At 50.3% G+C, this 18,883-nt stretch overlaps 1 protein-coding gene across 1 annotated transcript in view; it reads right to left on the bottom strand.

The window, feature by feature from the left end:
- The window catches only part of ELF4 (E74 like ETS transcription factor 4), a 259,188-nt gene extending 251,961 nt beyond the window's left edge, over positions 1 to 7,227 (bottom strand). The window contains exon 1 of the mRNA XM_078688365.1: positions 6,969 to 7,227. The gene's annotated coding sequence lies outside the window, so the exon portion shown is untranslated. The remainder of the gene's footprint in view (positions 1 to 6,968) is intronic.
- Positions 7,228 to 18,883: the final 11,656 nt, after the last annotated feature.

The raw sequence follows: 18,883 nt of genomic DNA, 5'->3' as shown, positions 1-18,883 counted from the left end.
AGAAGGATTTCCCAGGACTGTCTTCATAAAGGATGCTCGAAGGCGCTTTAGAGCTCTTGGCACAGTTAATTGTAAAAATGTTGATACGCTCTCCAGTCATGGAGTAGTGGTAAGTATGTAAGCACAAAGAACTGTTGTCTCAAAGGCAGTGCAATTCTAACCTTGGGACACAATAATGTCGTAAATTATATGTCACCGGTGTTTCTTAATATTGCAGTTTTGGAAGTAGGCTTTAATCCTTAATGAAAATGTAAAGAAATATGACCCGAGATGGGCTTTTTCTACAAATGAAAGGTTCCCCCTTAAAATTTTTTTTTTTTAAGTCAGGACTGTTGCAATTTGCTGCGCCCTGGACCAATAACCAATTGATAATAGTTGGGGACAGATAGGGGGGGGGGAGCAGACAAGGCAGTGCTTAAATGGGAAAACATTTAATGACAGACTTGGCCTGAGTAAAGCTGGAAGCCATGCATGGGGTGTGTGTCACGAGCAAGCAGAGTGTGGAGTAGACTGTTACTTTTCTTGCAAAGTGCATGATTAAGCATTAATGGCCGTTTGACGCTAGAAGAATGACATATTACAGTTTATAAATAGGTTATCTGAACTCTAACAAAAGAGTTATTTTTGTCTCCGAGTTTTCCAGATTATAGGTGTGTAAGAACCATGGAAAAATATGGCATTCGGTTATGAATTTTTGGAATCTCAAAAGAACAAAGTTTTGCTTGCAAGAAAAAACAGTTTTAGGACATTAATAAAAAAAAACCTTTCAGACAGGAATTCTGCATTGGTTTGAAATAGTAACCGTGAACTACGCAGAGTCTTAAACTGGCTATTGAAACCTAGATATTTAACATAATATATGTTCTCTGTGGAAAGACTTGCAGTTGTGTTCTCAAGTTGCCCGAATCGGTTTAGAGTGCGCCTCCGAAGAAAATTATAACATCTGTCAGACGACTAATGCAGCACCAGCTGGACTCAGTGCAGGCCGTCCACAATGGGTAAGACGCATCTATGGAAAGACCCTTGCCCAAGTGTAAATCCCATGATTCAGCTTACATCGTTGGTTATGGGTTGGCATTGGCCATATGATTTAAATCTACCTAACTAAATTTGTTGCGTCTCGGCCAGAGACATCTTAGGGATTTTGGGGACCCTGGGCCAAGAGGATTTGGCGGGTCCCCTGTCCGGAACCACATATGGAATTTCTGATCCAGTTTCAGCTCTTTCATGCCTTCTTTGTCTAGGCCCCTGACAGCACGCACACGAACACTAGCCACATTCTAATTGTGTTTACATCTAATATTCAGGGCTAGTGAAGTGTGTTTCAATATAGTAATAGAAGCAGCTCACTAATATTACTGCAAATAATCTCTGCGACACCCTCCCATTTCTCATGTGAGGTCCTGTTTTTATCTAAAACAAACTTTCAATGGGTGCTGCATGAAATATAAATACAACATTTCTCAGCAAAAATGTCTGTACTGGACTCTCACACATCACTGACTTTAAAAGTAAATGAAAGGAAAACAGTATTTAAAACAATCTGTTTAAGAAATATTCAAGGTCATCTGGGCAAGACTTGCAGAACAGAGCGCTCTCTATCAGGGGGCCCCCTGAAAAGCTGGGGCCCCGGGCCAGAGCCCACTTTGCCCATGCATTAAAACGTCTCTGGTCTCGGCCAACCATCTCAACCTCATTTTTGCTGCTTGTAATTTTAGCCAGGCGAGGCACCTGTCTGCTGCCAGGAGGCGACCAGTCAGACAATCCGCATTCTGTTCCTTCGTGAGCCAAACTTGCACAATAATCTGGGTGTTGTCCACATATAAATGTAATTAGCGGTAGAAGGTATGCATTGTAAAACATAGGTAAGAATGCGGGTTACTGTGGGTATCTGCATCCCTGGTTTTTCAATATCAGACAACGTAAAAATGCTAGGACCCTCTCAGCAGAAAGGACTCTGTCCGTTCAGTGAGCTCATGGAGTAGGTGGTGGTGTTTGACGGCGTCAAAGGTCACCAAAAGGTCACACACATCTAGTTCCCAAAAAGTGTTCAAATGAGCCATACATCCGACTCATCCTTGGCAATGATGTGCCCCTTCCAGAATAAGAAGCTTCCTTCAGATGAAGTTGAAGGGTTTTGTAAAGCGCTCTACTACCAAACGGTTTCTTGGCGCTGCAGAAAAACTAACCTGAGGGTAACAGGGGAGGAACTACAGTGGGTAAGCTAGAGTGAAGAGGTGGGTTTTGAGAGTGAGGGGGGATTCCGGGCAGCTGGAGAAAATCTCCCTCAGAATATAGGCAGGGCAAAGGTCAGTGGGAGAGCCCGTCTTGACTTTCCCCAGCAGAGCCAAGAAGGCTTCCTTGGAAATCAAGGGGAAGTGGTCAAGGGTAGGAAGGGTCGGCGGCAGTGAGGGACAGGAGAAGGAAGGGGGAGGCCGGGGAATGTTGCGCTTAATCGTGGCATCCTTGAAACGCTCGTTGGATTCAAAGAATTTTTAAGCGTGAACTACAACTAATTTTTCAGCAATCTGGAATGGAAGACTGGAGATGTGTAGAAAACTGCTTGGGTGTTCTGGGTCCAAATTCGTTTTTTTACCTTTTTTTGCAGATGCAATTGAAGCATACCCGTTCGCACAGAAGCGTTCCCCCGATCCAGCACAGCAGATGGTATTCTTAGGGTTCCAAACTGGTTTCCATAATGCTCTGAAGGGTGTCCTCACACTTTGAAAGAAGGAGCCTACGTCATCAAGTAGGCCAATGATAGCAGCTGGAAGTCTGAGAAAACAGGCCCAGGTTTAGTGTAAGGGGCCTTCATGGTCAAAACTAGTAACTACGGTTCCTGCCGTGTGGGATCACCAGGGCTTTAAATGGGCAGGTGCTGTCCCGTACAGTGTACCTGCTCTTCTTTCATTTGAGGGAGAGTACCTGCACATCGCAGAACTTTTGCAATACATTTAATGTGAGAGTACCTACACTTCTCAGGAGAAAATAGGTACCCTAAATAGTGAGCACCTGCAGTTTTATATTTCCCTTTTAAGCACTGGGAACCACACTCTACTCTCCGCAATAAATATCTTCAGAGAGGTCATTAATTCTTCTAATTTTTGCCTTCAGGTCACGGTTTTGATGTTAAAATTCCTACATTGGATGGTTTTTATAAAGAGCGTTGATGCCATCTGGCACCCCGACACTGTGCTCTTCTTACACGCCCATTTCTTCTACAGGGTACCAATGTAGTTTCTCAACCTTTCATAGACACTAAAGACATTTTTAAGAATATCTTCAGCAAATTCTGTAAGAAGTTAGATTATTAAATTGCACCCCGAGGAAGAAAGCAAGATTTCTGAAACATGTTGGATATGTTATTGTAGTGATAGAGTTTGAAATAAAATGAAGATAAATTAAGAATGGGTTGGAATATTTTTTTGACTGGATGGAGAAAAACATTAGAAGGAACGGAATTCTTTAATTGAAAAACGAAGTTCGTTTTAGTATAATTTTAAATTTAAGAGCACTAAGAAAGTGCCTTCCTCATAAAAAGTTGTGCAAACAGTTTCATTGGTACTTCCTCTCTAGCTCGCTTGCGAAATCTGAAGGGTAGGTAGGTCAGCTCATTTTTTAAATCTAGAAAGAAACAGTTTGCCAAGAGTGGTTTAATTGGATATATTTGAACAAATATGGATGTACCTCTTCATTTGGAAAGAAACTGCTAGATAGAAAGATGGTCAGGATGATCAGAACAGATACTCATATCTATGGGAATTATTGAGTGTCATCGTATATGTCAACTGGGCTTCTAAGCGATCAGCAAATCAGCCTTCAGGACCAGGTGGAGGATGGATCAACAAAATGTTTTACATGTGAGACAGCATGGACCTGAGGATTATGCAGCTATGGATTTGCACTTCACATGCAATATTACCAGGCGGATGTGTGCACCAGTTGGTTGCTACATACAGGCTTTCCGCTACACTTTTGCTGAAGTTTGGTAAAACGTTCTGGGTCTCAAGAATGATTCAATAAAACGCACATCGGTTTGGGGTCAGTTGAAAACCAGGTGTCCATTACAACAAGCAAAATCGCAATACTGCACTTTGATGAAATCTCCATGTTCATGTTTACTTTTCCCACTGTTGATGATACTTACAAACCTAAAACTTCTCAGACTTTCACCTTACTGAGGTTGCATCTTTTCCTGCTAACTCTATAATGTCAACCTCAACATTTTCTTGGTTGCTCTTATGTGTCATCAAACTCTATGGTACTACGGCAAGAGCGTCTGTACACAAGCCATGATCACTGAAAGGAGACTGTTACACTGATTGTAGAGTAACATGTAGAAAGTGAGCCAGGTGTGCTAGTTCTCTATGGCTATCCTACATCAGACCACTACGACTATATTTACATCAGTGGGCCCGATACTCCAGTGCTTAGGCCTCGTGATGGGTACTTTGGTGTGTGCCTACGCTGCACTCCTGTACTGCAAGTGCAGCCTTTCTTTACCAATTTACCTGAAGGAGGCCCCAGACGAGGGAGGAGCCAGGTTGAAACGTGTCTTCGCTGACAGCTCACACCCCTGAGTCTGCAGGTTTCAATAAAGACGTTGTTGTGTGGGGCCTGCGGATTGATTTCAGAGGCCTCCAAACAGTCTGGCTGTAATCTTGATGCCTAACCAACACACCTCTCGTCAGGTGTGTAGACTTTGACCGCCATAACTCCTGACCTGTGCTAATCTCCGCCTGCCCGACAGGTGTGGCAACAAAAGCAGGGCCTAATAATCCTTCTGGCAGGGGTCATGAGCAATGACTTCACAGCAGGCCCAACCCAGGCGAGGCCGAGCCCTGATCCGGTAACTGGTTACGCTGGTCGCTGCAAGGCAGAGCGACCGGAGTAACCAGTTGGGATGCACAGAGCATGCGGGTCAGGCGTTGGGGCTCCTTTCCTTCTATGCTCACACCCACGCAGCTCAAAGAAGAGGTACCTGCTAACTTTGGGCTTTAAGGAAAGAAAAACTTAGAAGAGCATGTGATTTCAGCGAAGTAGCAATATATATATATATATATATATATATATATATATATATATATATATATATATATATACATATACACACACACACACACACACACATACATATACATACACACACACACATACATACACACACACACACACACACACACACACACACACATACATACATACACACACACATACACACACATATACACACATATACATACACACACACACATATACATACATATACACACACATACATACACACACATATACATACATATACACACACATACATACACACACATATACATACATATACACACACACACACAAACACATACATACACACACACACACACACATACACATACATATACACACACACACATATACATACACACACACACATACACACACACATACACACACCCACACATACATAGAGAGAGAGAGAGAGCGAGAGAGACGAGATGTTGCTTAAAAATGTACAAGCACACGTCATTAAGCCCTCAATAATAAGTGTTTTTTAGGTTTTGTTTAAAAACATGCAGCTGGGAAAATGTTCCAGTGTCCAATAATCCAGTAACAAGTGCCATAACGCCGATTCCCCCCAACCCATTCAGGGTTGAAATCCCAGCACTGGCTACCATACATGAATCAAATTCAACCTCCCAAGATTTGCCTTCTGGGACCTGTAGTTCTGATTGCATAATTAGATAAACAGAACCACAGATATCACAATGGAAAAACACTGCATGGACCTCTCATGCACCGAATCTGGAAAACTCAAGAGATCTCTGGAAAGCAATATGGCAGCACCACACCCTCCCTCTTCGAATGCCAGATGACTCCATGTCAACAGATACACCAGTTGTCAGCCCAGGGATTTCATTTAACAATCTAATGCATTCTGGGAGTTGTCGTCTTGGTTCACATCTACTGAATCACTAGAACAACAGAAGCGGAAAGCAGTCACCTGTAAAAGGAAAGGTCAGAAACTGACCATGGCATCCCTGATGACGTGAAGTAACCCCATTGACCCTATACATCAGGGCCCTGCAGAAAACAAAGCTCGTTCCTGGTAACCAGTAGGTCAAAACACCTTGGACATGGCAATGCTGGCCCGTGTACATTCTCCTTTGAAATTAGAAGCGTTGGGGGAGGCGTTGTGAGTGACGGAGGAGAAAGGTTACCTTTTAACTAAACATTGGGGAAGTCAAGAGCTCCACTGTGGCTGTGAAGTCACCGGACCCTCGGCTCTCACCAGCCCCGGGCCAGGTGACACATGCACAGGCCCGGGGTTAACGATAGGTTTACTGACAACAACCAAGGGCCATAAACTGTTGCTTATTAACAGGGACAGGAGATGCGGCCGGCAGACGAGCGTCACACTGGCTGCTGGCAGCCCCGGGCCACATGGAAGATGCCTGCCTCGACTCAGATACGATCAGAAGACAGCCGTGTACAAAACAATGTGCAACACAACAAAGGGGTGTTCAGACGACTGCAAATATCTTATATGGAGAGAGGTAGACAAATAGGTCTAGTGATGATAGACCGCCTGTCCGACAAGCATCTTTTGGCAAGTGACAGGCGAGGTGAAAGGTAAATACGCACGGTCTCTCCCTGGACACTGCATGTAGGGCGATATGCCCCCGCCCTTCCAGAAATGAAGTGCACAAAGTACAGTCACTTTAAGCCGGGCATCATACCTGCAGATGGCAGATGCCTGGCGAAGTAAAACCTGAGTGGAAGATCCCCTGAAAGCTGGGGATATAATGTGATATTCCCTCTCCCTCCCCCTCCCCGCACAGAACAGCAGAACAACTTTCGTTTCTAACAAAAATAGACTGTTCCATATGTGATAAAGAGTTCTGAAAGTTCTTCAGCGCCTGAAAGCCTGGCTTCCCACAGGACCGGGCCTCCAGCCGCCGGCAGTCACATACCTCAGGGGCGCCGGCTCTCGGCTCCGTCCAGGTGCGCGGGGAGCATCCACGGGGGATGAGGACCGCTGTGACCGAGGCAGGGGTACCACTCCGTGTGGCCGGTGGTCCGGGAAGGGGGCAGCCAGTCACCGCCGCCGCCTCTGAAGGATCGATCCACTTTCCAAACAAGAAACTCGCTGAGTCCGAGGAGCAGAAGTGCAGCTCAGCAGCGCCGGCGTGACTCAGATGCGAGTCAGCCGCTTCAGGGTGAGGTCCTCCCACGGCGCCGGGCGCCGCCCCCTGCGAGGCCGGCCGGGCGGGCCTGGGGAGCAGGTGAGGCGAGGAGGCGCCCCTCGGGGGGGGGCGGCTCCTTCCCGCGGAGGGGGAGGGCGCAGGGGGTTTCCGGGAGCTGGGAGGGGCCCCGGCGAGCAGCAGATAACAGTGTCCGCAGACTCGCAGTCGCAGAGGCCAAGGAAGGCAGGGGAGGCGCCCGGGAGGGGGAGGCGCGCGCTGTCCACGGACCAGACCCAGGAGGAATCCCAAGGCTGAGACACTCTCCGAAGGAGCCGGACAGGCTCCCGGGGTGATGAACTGCGTACTGCCCACAGAGAACGGGAGGTGAAGGGGGCTCAGAGAGAGGACCAGAAGAGACGCATAGAGAGGACCAATTCAATTCAATTCAATTAATTTATATAGCGCGCTACATACCCAGAGGGTCTCAAGGCGCTTGAAGAAGGGTGGGGAATTACTTGTCGAATATCCAGGTTTTAAGTTGCTTTCTGAATGCTAGGTGGTTCTGAGTGATGCGAAGGTGAATGGGAAGTGAGTTCCAGGTTTTAGCCGCCAGGTAGGAGAAGGATCTTCCTCCCATGGTGGTTTTGTTGCGTGTGTTGAGGCATTCGGGTCCAAGTTCGTAAAGTGCTTTGTGTGCATGGGTGAGGAGGCGGAATGTTATCCTCTTATTGACGGGGAGCCAGTGGAGGTTTTTCAGGTGACCAGAGATGTGGTCTTTACGCGGGATGTCTAGTATGAGTCTGGCTGATGCGTTTTGGATGCGTTGGAGTTTTTTCTGAAGTTTTGCGGTGGTACCGGCGTATAGGGTGTTTCCGTAGTCCAGGCGGCTTGTAACCAGTGCGGGGGTGACCGTTTTTTTAGTTTCGGTGGGGCGGTGGGGATCCAGCGAAATGTTTTTTTGAGCATGCGAAGAATGTTGAAGCAAGATGATGAAACGGCGTTGACTTGTCTGGTCATCGAGAGTGAGGAGTCCAGGATGACACCCAGGTTCCGTGCGTGGTCCGTCGGGATGGGTGCTTTTCCAAGGGCCTCTGGCCACCAAGAGTCGTCCCAGGCGGAGGGGGAGGTACCTAAGATAAGGACTTCTGTTTTGTCTGAATTCAGTTTCAGACGGCTGTGCTTCATCCACTCGGCTACTTCTTTCATTCCTTCATGTAAGTTGGTTTTGGCGGTGTTAGGGTCTTTGGTGAGTGAGAGGATCAGCTGAGTGTCATCAGCGTAGGAGATGATGTTGAGGTTGTGTTGGCGTGCGATGGCCGCGAGGGGGCTCATGTATACGTTGAAGAGGGTAGGGCTGAGAGAAGATCCTTGTGGCACGCCGCAAATGACTTCAGCGGCCTCTGACTTGAATGGTGGGAGGCGGACTCTCTGAGTTCTTCCGGCAAGGAACGAGGTGATCCATTCCAGTGCATTTCCTTGGATTCCGATGTTTCTGAGGCGTAGCTATGACAGACTGTGTCGAAGGCTGCGGAGAGGTCGAGGAGGATGAGGGCGACTGTGTCTCCATTGTCCAGTAGAGTTCGAATGTCGTCTGTTGCTGCGATGAGTGCAGTTTCAGTGCTGTGTTTGGCTCGGAAGCCGGACTGTGAGGAGTCGAGGGATTTGTTGGTTTCGAGGAAGGCGGCGAGCTGGTTGTTGACAGCTTTCTCGATGACTTTGGCCGGGAATTGAAGGAGCGAGATGGGGCGGTAGTTTTTGAGTTCGGTGGGGTCAGCTGTGGGTTTTTTCAGAAGGGCACTGAGTTCGGCGTGTTTCCAGCTTTCCGGGAAGGTGGCGGAGTTGAGGGAGCAGTTGATGACGTCTCGGAGGTGTGGTGCTATGATGGAGTCTGCTTTGTTGAAGATGTGGTGAGGGCATGGGTCTGTGGGGGATCCTGAGTGGATGGAGTTCATCAGGCGGATGGTGTCCTCAGTGGAGATTGTGTTCCAGTCATTAAGGATGTTCAAGGGGGGCGAAGGTACGGCAGAAGGTTGGGTGGGTTGGTCTCCGGGTTGGTTGTCGAGCTGTTGTGGATGTCTGCGATTTTGTCGTGGAAGAACGAAGCTAGGGAGTCGCAAAGGGTTTGAGTGGGATTGATGTCGGTTGAGTTGGCAGTCGCGTTGGTAAACTCTTTGACGATGTTGAATAATTCCTTGCTGTTGTGGGCGTTGTTGTCTAGTCGGTCTTTGAATGCGGCTTTCTTGGCAGTCCGGATCAGTTGGTGGTGTATGCGGGTGGCGTTTTTGAAGGCGTCCCTGGTGCTGGTGTTTGGGTCTTTTTTCCAGGCCTTCTCAAGGGAGTGACAGAGTTTCTTGGATTTCTTAAGATCGTCTTTGAACCAGGGGGCGTTTTTGCTGCCTAGTTTGATTTGACGTTTTTTCAAAGGTGCTAGGTTGTCGGCGCTGTTGGTTAGCCATTGAGTGAGGTTAATGGCTGCTTGGTTGGGGTTCGATGAGTGGGCAGGGGGGTTTTGAAGAAGCGATGAGGAGATCTGGTCGATGGTGATTTTGTTCCAGTTTCTTCGCAGAGTAGGTTGAGGATGGTTGTGGGTTGTGGTCTTTTTGTAGACAAAGTGAACGCAGCTGTGGTCCGTCCAATGGAGAGCTGTGGTGTGACTGAAGGAGATAAGTTTGCTGGAGGTGAAGATAGGGTCGAGTGTGTGACCTGCGTAGTGTGTGTGGGTATTAACAAGTTGTTTGAGTCCGAGGTTGGCGAGATTGTTCAGAAAGGTGGTGGTGTTGCTGTCGTTGCTCTTTTCCAGGTGAAAATTGAGGTCGCCCAATAGAATGTAGTCCTCGGAGGGGAGGGCGTGTGGGGTGATAAAGTCAGTGATGTCTTCACTGAATTGTGCACGGGGTCCTGGTGGCCTGTAGAGGAGGGTGCCTCTGAGTGTGGTCTTGGGGTCGGTGTGGATCTGGAAGTGAAGGTGTTCGGCGTTAGCGAGGTTGACGTCTGAGCTGGTTGAGATGCGGATGGAATTCTTATGGACGATAGCGATGCCTCCTCCTGTATGGTAGGTGCGGTCTTTTCGGATGATCTTGTAGCCTTCCGGGATGGCAATGGTGATGTCTGGGGCTGAGGAGGTGTTCATCCATGTTTCTGTTAGGAAGGTGACGTCCGGAGAGATGGTGTCTAGTAGATTCCAAAGGTCGATGGTGTGTCTGTGGACCGAGCGGGTGTTGAGCAGGATGCATTTTAGGTGGTTGGTGTCAGATCTCTGTTTGGTGTTAGTGGATGAGGAGTTGGTCTTGGTGCCGTCATACTTGCAGGAGTTGCATGTGAATGGTCCATGGGTGTGTCCAGGTGCGGCTTGGGCGCAGTTGGGGAGTCGGCCGCGGTTTAGGGCTAAGAGGGTGGAGGCGTCGTATGTAATGCGGGTGGGGTAGGTGGTATGGGGACCAGGGGGTCTGGCGCTGGGCGCGGTCCAGGCGCGGACGGGCGTAGACGGGCTTACCTTTGGCGCACCTTCGGCACGACCGCAGCGCGTGGACGCTGCGCGTTGGTTCATCTGACTTAAGTGGAAAGTGGAGGGGGCAGAGCGTGGGAGGGGCAGCTGGGAGGCGGGAGCGAGGTGGGGGGAAGGTGTGTGTGGACGGCCAAACAAACGAGATCAAAATGGCAGCAACAAAACAAATGCTGCAGGGTAGGACGGGGTAATGCCGCTTGTGGGGTGGGAATAATGCAGCAGAGGTTTGCGAAAATAAAGCGCAATGGAGGGCTCACGAGCGCTAGGATGATTGGCACTATTTTCAAAGCAAAGTTCCCTTAAACGATCGGATTGTGCAGCCACGCAGTCGGGTCAAGAAGCGCTACAAAGATGGGTCAAGAAGCGCTACAAATACAGTTAAATACAATACAGTAAATGGCACACAAGCAGTGAGAACTCAGGAAGCGCTACAAAGTCGGGTCAAGAAGCGCTACAAATGCAGGAGATTCGCAGGTACGATACCAAGTCAGGGAGGAGGTGGTGGGAGCGACCGCTTCTGCCCAGGACAGGACGACCAGAAGAGACTGACAGAGAGAGGACCAGAAGAGACTTATAGAGAGGACCAGAAGAGACTCATAGAGAGGACCAGAAGAGACTGACAGAGAGGACCAGAAGAGACTGACAGAGGACCAGAAGAGACTGAGAGAGAGGACCGGAAGAGACTCCTAGAGAGGACCAGAAGAGACTCAGAGAGAGGACCAGAAAAGACTCATAGTGAGGACCAGAAGAGACTGACAGAGAGGACCAGAGGAGACTGACAGAGAGAGGACCAGAAGAGACTCATAGAGAGGACCAGAAGAGACTGACCGAGAGGACCAGAAGAGACTGACAGAGAGGACCAGAAGAGACTGAGAGAGAGGACCGGAAGAGACTCCTAGAGAGGACCGGAAGAGACTCCTAGAGAGGACCAGAAGAGACTCCTAGAGAGGACCAGAAGAGACTCATAGAGAGGACCAGAAGAGACTCATAGAGAGGACCAGAAGAGACTCCGAGAGAGGACCAGAAGAGACTCAGAGAGAGGACCAGAAGAGACTCATAGAGAGGACCAGAAAAGACTCAGAGAGAGGACCAGAAGAGACCCAGAGAGAGGACCAGAAGAGACTCAGAGAGAGGGCCAGAAGAGACTCCGAGAGAGGACCAGAAGAGACTCCTAGAGAGGGCCAGAAGAGACTCAGAGAAAGGACCAGAAGAGACTCAGAGGGAGGACCAGAAGAGACTCCTAGAGAGGACCAGAAGAGACTGACAGAGAGGACCAGAAGAGACTGACAGAGGACCAAAAGAGACTGAGAGAGAGGACCGGAAGTGACTCCTAGAGAGGACCAGAAGAGACTCAGAGAGAGGACCAGAAAAGACTCATAGAGAGGACCAGAAGAGACTGACAGAGAGGACCAGAAGAGACTGACAGAGAGAGGACCAGAAGAGACTCATAGAGAGGACCAGAAGAGACTCCTAGAGAGGACCAGAAGAGACTCCTAGAGAGGACCAGAAGAGACTCCTAGAGAGGACCAGAAGAGACTCAGAGAGAGGACCAGAAAAGACTCATAGAGAGGACCAAAAGAGACTGACAGAGAGAGGACCAGAAGAGACTCATAGAGAGGACCAGAAGAGACTGACAGAGGACCAGAAGAGACTGAGAGAGAGGACCGGAAGAGACTCATAGAGAGGACCAGAAGAGACTCAGAGAGAGGACCAGAAAAGACTCATAGAGAGGACCAGAAGAGACTGACAGAGAGGACCAGACGAGACTGACAGAGGACCAGAAGAGACTCATAGAGAGGACCAGAAGAGACTGACAGAGAGGACCAGAAGAGACTGAGAGAGAGGACCGGAAGAGACTCCTAGAGAGGACCAGAAGAGACTCATAGAGAGGACCAGAAGAGACTCATAGAGAGGACCAGAAGAGACTCAGAGAGAGGACCAGAAGAGACTCATAGAGAGTACCAGAAGAGACTCATAGAGAGTACCAGAAGAGACTCATAGAGAGGACCAGAAGAGACTCATAGAGAGGACCAGAAGAGACTCCTAGAGAGGACCAGAAGAGAGGACCAGAATAGACTTAGAGAAAGGACCAGAAGAGACTCAGAGAAAGGACCAGAAGAGACTCAGAGGGAGGACCAGAAGAGACGCGGAGAGAGGACCAGAAGAGACTCAGAGGGAGGACCAGAAGAGACTCACAGAGAGGACCAGAAGAGAGTCAGAGAGAGGACCAGAAGAGTGTCAGAGAGAGGACCAGAAGAGAGTCAGAGAGAGGACCAGAAGAGAGTCAGAGAGAGGACCAGAAGAGACTCGCAGAGAGGACCAGAAGAGACCCACAGAGAGAGGACCAGAAGAGACCCACAGAGAGAGGACCAGAAGAGACTCAGAGAGAGGACCAGAAGAGACTCAGAGAGAGGACCAGAAGAGACCCACAGAGAGAGGACCAGAAGAGACCCACCGAGAGAGGACCAGAAGAGACCCACGAGAGAGGACCAGAAGAGACTCAGAGAGAGGACCAGAAGAGACTCAGAGAGAGGACCAGAAGAGACTCAGAGAGAGGACCAGAAGAGACTCAGAGAGAGGACCAGAAGAGACTCAGAGAGAGGACCAGAAGAGACTCATAGGACCAGAAGAGACTCAGAGAGAGGACCAGAAGAGACTCAGAGAGAGGACCAGAAGAGACTCACAGAGAGGACCAGAAGAGACTCAGAGAGAGGACCAGAAGAGACCCACAGAGAGAGGACCAGAAGAGACCCAGAGAGAGGACCAGAAGAGACCCACAGAGAGAGGACCAGTAGAGACTCATAGAGAGGACCAGAAGAGACCCACAGAGAGAGGACCAGAAGAGACCCACAGAGAGAGGACCAGAAGAGACCCACAGAGAGAGGACCAGAAGAGACTCAGAGAGAGGACCAGAAGAGACTCAGAGAGAGGACCAGAAGAGACTCAGAGAGAGGACCAGAAGAGACCCAGAGAGAGGACCAGAAGAGACCCAGAGAGAGGACCTGAAAAGACTGAGAGAGAGGACCAGAAGAGACTGAGAGAGAGGACCAGAAGAGACTGAGAGAGAGGACCAGAAGAGACCCAGAGAGAGGACCAGAAGAGACCCAGAGAGAGGACCAGAAGAGACTCCTAGAGAGGACCAGAAGAGACTCCTAGAGAGGACCAGAAGAGACTCATAGGACCAGAAGAGACTCAGAGAGAGGACCAGAAGAGACCCACAGAGAGAGGACCAGAAGAGACTCAGAGAGAGGACCAGAAGAGACCCACAGAGAGAGGACCAGAAGAGACTCAGAGAGAGGACCAGAAGAGACTGAGAGAGAGAGGACCAGAAGAGACCCAGAGAGAGGACCTGAAGAGACCCACAGAGAGAGGACCAGAAGAGACCCACAGAGAGAGGACCAGAATAGACCCAGAGAGAGGACCTGAAGAGACCCACAGAGAGAGGACCTGAAGAGACCCACAGAGAGAGGACCTGAAGAGACCCACAGAGAGAGGACCTGAAGAGACCCACAGAGAGAGGACCAGAAGAGACCCACAGAGAGAGGACCAGAAGAGACTCAGAGAGAGGACCAGAAGAGACTCAGAGAGAGGACCAGAAGAGACCCAGAGAGAGGACCAGAAGAGACTCACAGAGAGAACCAGAGGACCAGAAGACACTCACAGAGAGGACCAGAAGAGACTCACAGAGAGAGGACCAGAAGAGACTCCTAGAGAGGACAAGAAGAGACTCCTAGAGAGGACCAGAAGAGACTCCTAGAGAGGACCAGAAGAGAGTTAGAGAGAGGACCAGAAGAGAGTTAGAGAGAGGACCAGAAGAGAGTTAGAGAGAGGACCAGAAGAGACTCCAGGACCAGAAGAGACTCAGAGAGAGGACCAGAAGAGACCCACAGAGAGAGGACCAGAAGAGACTCAGAGAGAGGACCAGAAGAGACTGAGAGAGAGAGGACCAGAAGAGACCCAGAGAGAGGACCTGAAGAGACCCACAGAGAGAGGACCTGAAGAGACCCACAGAGAGAGGACCAGAAGAGACCCACAGAGAGAGGACCAGAAGAGACCCACAGAGAGAGGACCAGAAGAGACCCAGAGAGAGGACCTGAAGAGACCCACAGAGAGAGGACCAGAAGAGACCCACAGAGAGAGGACCAGAAGAGACCCACAGAGAGAGGACCAGAAGAGACCCACAGAGAGAGGACCAGAAGAGACTCAGAGAGAGGACCAGAAGAGACTCAGAGAGAGGACCAGAAGAGACCCAGAGAGAGGACCAGAAGAGACTCAGAGAGAGAACCAGAGGACCAGAAGAGACTCACAGAGCGGACCAGAAGAGACTCCTAGAGAGGACCAGAAGAGACTCCTAGAGAGGACCAGAAGAAACTCCTAGAGAGGACCAGAAGAAACTCCTAGAGAGGACCAGAAGAGACTCCTAGAGAGGACCAGAAGAGACTCCTAGAGAGGACCAGAAGAGACCCAGAGAGAGGACCAGAAGAGACTCAGAGAGAGTGCCAGAAGAGACTCCGAGAGAGGACCAGAAGAGACTCAGAGAGAGGACCAGAAGAGACCCAGAGAGAGAGGACCAGAAGAGACCCACAGAGAGAGGACCAGAAGAGACTCAGAGAGAGGACCAGAAGAGACCCACAGAGAGAGGACCAGAAGAGACTCAGAGAGAGGACCAGAAGAGACTGAGAGAGAGAGGACCAGAAGAGACCCAGAGAGAGGACCTGAAGAGACCCACAGAGAGAGGACCAGAAGAGACCCACAGAGAGAGGACCAGAATAGACCCAGAGAGAGGACCTGAAGAGACCCACAGAGAGAGGACCTGAAGAGACCCACAGAGAGAGGACCTGAAGAGACCCACAGAGAGAGGACCTGAAGAGACCCACAGAGAGAGGACCAGAAGAGACCCACAGAGAGAGGACCAGAAGAGACTCAGAGAGAGGACCAGAAGAGACCCAGAGAGAGGACCAGAAGAGACTCACAGAGAGAACCAGAGGACCAGAAGATACTCACAGAGAGGACCAGAAGAGACTCACAGAGAGAGGACCAGAAGAGACTCCTAGAGAGGACCAGAAGAGACTCCTAGAGAGGACCAGAAGAGACTCCTAGAGAGGACCAGAAGAGACTCCTAGAGAGGACCAGAAGAGAGTTAGAGAGAGGACCAGAAGAGAGTTAGAGAGAGGACCAGAAGATAGTTAGAGAGAGGACCAGAAGAGACTCCAGGACCAGAAGAGACTCAGAGAGAGGACCAGAAGAGACCCACAGAGAGAGGACCAGAAGAGACTCAGAGAGAGGACCAGAAGAGACTGAGAGAGAGAGGACCAGAAGAGACCCAGAGAGAGGACCTGAAGAGACCCACAGAGAGAGGACCAGAAGAGACCCACAGAGAGAGGACCAGAAGAGACCCACAGAGAGAGGACCAGAAGAGACCCAGAGAGAGGACCTGAAGAGACCCACAGAGAGAGGACCTGAAGAGACCCACAGAGAGAGGACCAGAAGAGACCCACAGAGAGAGGACCAGAAGAGACCCACAGAGAGAGGACCAGAAGAGACCCACAGAGAGAGGACCAGAAGAGACTCAGAGAGAGGACCAGAAGAGACCCAGAGAGAGGACCAGAAGAGACTCAGAGAGAGAACCAGAGGACCAGAAGAGACTCACAGAGAGGACCAGAAGAGACTCACAGAGAGGACCAGAAGAGACTCCTAGAGAGGACCAGAAGAGACTCCTAGAGAGGACCAGAAGAGACTCCCGGAGAGGACCAGAAGAGACTCCTAGAGAGGACCAGAAGAGACCCAGAGAGAGGACCAGAAGAGACCCAGAGAGAGGACCAGAAGAGACTCAGAGAGAGGGCCAGAAGAGACTCCGAGAGAGGACCAGAAGAGACTCCGAGAGAGGACCAGAAGAGACTCAGAGAGAGGACCAGAAGAGACCCAGAGAGAGGAACAGAAGAGACTCAGAGAGAGGACCAGAAGAGACTCAGAGAGAGGACCAGAAGAGACTCAGAGAGAGGACCAGAAGAGACTCAGAGAGAGGACCAGAAGAGACTCAGAGAGAGGACCAGAAGAGACTCAGAGAGAGGACCAGAAGAGACTCAGAGAGAGGACCAGAAGAGACTCAGAGAGAGGACCAGAAGAGACTCGGAGAGAGGACCAGAAGAGACTCGGAGAGAGGACCAGAAGAGACTCGGAGACAGGACCAGAAGAGACTCGGAGAGAGGACCAGACGAGACTCAGAGAGAGGACCAGACGAGACTCGGAGAGAGGACCAGAAGAGACTCAGAGAGAGGACCAGAAGAGACTCAGAGAGAGGACCAGAAGAGACCCACAGAGAGAGGACCAGAAGAGACCCACAGAGAGAGAACCAGAAGAGACTCCTAGAGAGGACCAGAAGAGACTCCTAGAGAGGACCAGAAGAGGCTCCTAGAGAGGACCAGAAGAGACCCACAGAGAGAGGACCAGAAGAGACCCAGAGAGAGGACCAGAAGAGACTCATAGGACCAGAAGAGACTCAGAGAGAGGACCAGAAGAGACTCAGAGAGAGGACCAGAAGAGACCCACAGAGAGAGGACCAGAAGAGACTCAGAGAGAGGACCAGAAGAGACTCCTAGAGAGGACCAGAAGAGACTCCTAGAGAGGACCAGAAGAGACCCACAGAGAGAGGACCAGAAGAGACTCAGAGAGAGGACCAGAAGAGACTCAGAGAGAGGACCAGAAGAGACTCAGAGAGAGGACCAGAAGAGACTCCTAGAGAGGACCAGAAGAGAGTCCTAGAGAGGACCAGAAGAGTCTCCTAGAGAGGACCAGAAGAGACTCCCAGAGAGGACCAGAAGAGACGCCTAGAGAGGACCAGAAGAGACTCCTAGAGAGGACCAGAAGAGACTCCCAGAGAGAGGACCAGAAGAGACTGAGAGAGAGGACCAGAAGAGACTGAGAGAGAGGACCAGAAGAGACTCACAGAGAGGACCAGAAGAGACTCACAGAGAGGACCAGAAGAGACTCAGAAAGAGGACCAGAAGAGACTCAGAGAGAGGGCCAGAAGAGACTCAGAGAGAGGGCCAGAAGAGACTCAGAGAGAGGACCAGAAGAGACTCACAGAGAGGACCAGAAGAGACTCAGAGAGAGGACCAGAAGAGACTCAGAGAGAGGGCCAGAAGAGACTCCGAGAGAGGACCAGAAGAGACTCACAGAGAGGACCAGAAGAGACTCACAGAGAGGACCAGAAGAGACCCAGAGAGAGGACCAGAAGAGACTCAGAGAGAGGACGACTCCTAGAGAGGACCAGAAGAGACTCCTAGAGAGGACCAGAAGAGACTCCTAGAGAGGACCAGAAGAGACTCCTAGAGAGGACCAGAAGAGTCTCCTAGAGAGGACCAGAAGAGACTCCCAGAGAGGACCAGAAGAGACGCCTAGAGAGGACCAGAAGAGACTCCTAGAGAGGACCAGAAGAGACCCAGAGAGAGGACCAGAAGAGACTCAGAGAGAGGACCAGAAGAGACTGAGAGAGAGGACCAGAAGAGACTCACAGAGAGGACCAGAAGAGACTCAGAAAGAGGACCAGAAGAGACTCAGAAAGAGGACCAGAAGAGACTCAGAGAGAGGGCCAGAAGAGACTCAGAGAGAGGGCCAGAAGAGACTCAGAGAGAGGACCAGAAGAGACTCACAGAGAGGACCAGAAGAGACTCAGAGAGAGGACCAGAAGAGACTCAGAGAGAAGGCCAGAAGAGACTCCGAGAGAGGACCAGAAGAGACTCACAGAGAGGACCAGAAGAGACCCAGAGAGAGGACCAGAAGAGACTCAGAGAGAGGACCAGAAGAGACTCAGAGAGAGGACCAGAAGCGACTCCTAGAGAGGACCAGAAGAGACTCCTAGAGAGGACCAGAAGAGACTCCTAGAGAGGACCAGAAGAGACTCCTAGAGAGGACCAGAAGAGACTCCTAGAGAGGACCAGAAGAGACCCACAGAGAGAGGACCAGAAGAGACTCAGAGAGAGGACCAGAAGAGACTCAGAGAGAGGACCAGAAGAGACTCAGAGAGAGGACCAGAAGAGACCCACAGAGAGAGGACCAGAAGAGACCCACAGAGAGAGGACCAGAAGAGACTCAGAGAGAGGACCAGAAGAGACTCAGAGAGAGGACCAGAAGAGACTCAGAGAGAGGACCAGAAGAGACCCACAGAGAGAGGACCAGAAGAGACTCAGAGAGAGGA

Source organism: Lissotriton helveticus, chromosome 4_1 (genome assembly GCF_964261635.1).
Source record: "Lissotriton helveticus chromosome 4_1, aLisHel1.1, whole genome shotgun sequence".
In the NCBI taxonomy this organism is placed as follows: domain Eukaryota; kingdom Metazoa; phylum Chordata; class Amphibia; order Caudata; family Salamandridae; genus Lissotriton; species Lissotriton helveticus.
This window is presented reverse-complemented; position numbering and strand designations above follow the sequence as displayed.